Source organism: Chanos chanos, chromosome 16, assembly GCF_902362185.1.
Source record: "Chanos chanos chromosome 16, fChaCha1.1, whole genome shotgun sequence".
Classification (NCBI taxonomy): domain Eukaryota; kingdom Metazoa; phylum Chordata; class Actinopteri; order Gonorynchiformes; family Chanidae; genus Chanos; species Chanos chanos.
The window spans coordinates 6,587,817-6,590,316 of record NC_044510.1 but is presented as its reverse complement, the minus strand read 5'-3'; positions in this window follow the sequence as shown (position 1 = coordinate 6,590,316).

Genomic DNA, 2,500 nt, shown 5'->3' with positions numbered 1-2,500 from the left:
ATCTATATATAGAGAATACACACATATATATACACAATGTAAAATATATATCTATATATATAAAATACACATATATATATACACAATGTAAAATATCTATCTATCTATCTCTCTCTCTCTCTCTCTCTCTCTCTCTCTCTCTATATATATATATATATATATATATATAATATGTCATAACATGTCATTGTATATGCAAACACATAAACACTGTTACATAGAGAACACAATGTAAAATATATATCTATACATATAAAATGTCATGACGTGTCATTGTATATGCAAACACATACACACTGTAACAGGACTGGAATGCATTTTAAGTGATGTGTTTTGCTAGCTGTGTACGGTGAGATCAGGGTGCTAACTGGCTACTTTTTGGCCTTGTATGGTCTGTCTTCTTGTTTCCGTTGATAGTATTGTTGAACTACTGTTAGGATCTTGAAGTATAGTCATGGAAATACATAACATGATGATAGAGACATAAAGATTATTAATTTAAAATACAAGGTTCCCTTTTGAACTTGTTGACGGTACTTAATAAAAACCAAAGAGCGGCAGCAGAAAACATTTTTATTGACACATTACCATTAATGCAAGTTTCATCTGAAGTAATGTTTATCAGGGTATACAGTGTTTACAAACTGTTTACTCCTGGGGTCAAGAAATCATTTTTCCCCTTTGTACAACACTCCCCCCCTTCTAAAAATGTCCTTGTATGAGGTTCTTAAAAAGGAGATCTTATTGGAGGACCTCCTCTCTAGAAGTGTGGAGGTGCTGATCTGTTGGAGTGCGGGGGGGGTGCATCCTACATCTGGGAGTGAAAGTTCACATCCACATATACCACTGTGTCCATAAGTTGACTTTAGCACAAATGGACACGTCTCCTGGGTGACGGAGTGAACTGCTCTGTCTTTAAAATTACCTCGAAGTGTCTTGAAAACTGTCTCAGGCGTCTTGAAAAGGCATTAAGAGACCGGTGGTGTGAAATGACAAAACCTGACTGACTCAAACACGGTAGAGACAGTGTGTGTGTGTGTGAGCCTCACTCACTTGCTGAAGCTACGGTAACCAGTGTGTCAGGGCGTGACTCGAAGGGCCGCGTCTAATTTGGCTTTGCTTCTTCCAGAACGAATCACGTTGACCGTCGGACACAGTATTCATGCTGATGGTGTGCGCTCTTCAATATTCATTTATAACATATGTATATAGCTTTATAGAGCTTTACTACACTGTAATACATATGTAATAAGCATACGATGTCATGAATGAGTTTTTTTATTATTATTATAAATTATACCTTATTTAAATTCATTTAATTTAAAGAATCCTTCATTTTGAATGATACTTCTTATTGTATTGTTTGTGTTTTTGCTCCGTTATGTGTTGTTTTATTTGCGTCTTAAGAAAACTAAACTGCCATTTCTTATAATAGTGAATGTAATCAACAGTTTCATATAATTTTGCTGAATGGTTTATGTAATTTTCTACAGTTTTGCTTGTCAGTTTTCCAGAAAAGCTTTCTCTCTCTCTCTCTCTCTCTCTCTCTCTCTCTCTCTTTCTTTTTCTTTTGCAGCAGCAGCTGAGTTTTGATGAAATGTTTGAGTTAATTTATGTCTCCTGTAGGCATTTTCACTGGATGCAAATGAGTGGTTGTTGTTGTTGTTGTTGTTGAGATGTGCATAACAAAAAAATAATAATAAAAAAAAACTCCACCTATATCACTTTTCCCCTGTCTGAGTGTATTTGAGTGTGTGAGTGTGTCCTGAGGGGAAGCGTGATGAAAGCCACATACACACGCACACACACACACACACACACACACAGAAAGAGACAGTATGTGGATACCCATTGGAGTTGATTTCTCTTCTTGTCCTTAGTGTTCCTGAAAAACAAACTGCATTATTCATCTGTGTGTCTCCTGTGCTCATGCCCAGTGATGTACATTACAAGGACATGGAGGAGTGTGTGTGTGTGTGTGTGTTCTATTTATGGCTTCAGGCATACAAAAGCTTGGTAATAGATTTTGAGAAATAAATCAGTCTGCACATATATTAATCTCTGAATAAACGACTTCTTGTACATTTTCTAACAGTTTTTTGGACTATTCACATATGTATGCATATGTGATCCAAATATATGCATATATGGTTATATGTGTATATATACACATATAATCCAAAATTCTTTTTTAGAAAATGTACATATGTGTGTGTGTGTGTGTGTGTGTGTGTGTGTGTGTATCAGACTCCCAAATCATTTTCAGCTTGAATGAAACTGAAAAAAAATAAAGATTCTCTCTATAAGTAGAATAGAATTGGTCAAACGTAATCTCATTATTTAGCTGACTTCTAAAGTGTCTGAATTTTATCTTTCCCTTTAACATGAGATTGAAGTGGTTCTGTGGGTTTGTTGTTTTTTTTTTTGCATTGCTACTGCAATCTCAAGTCTACATTTAGTACATCCTAGCAGACAAACAGGGCACCTGAGAGAAAACTCA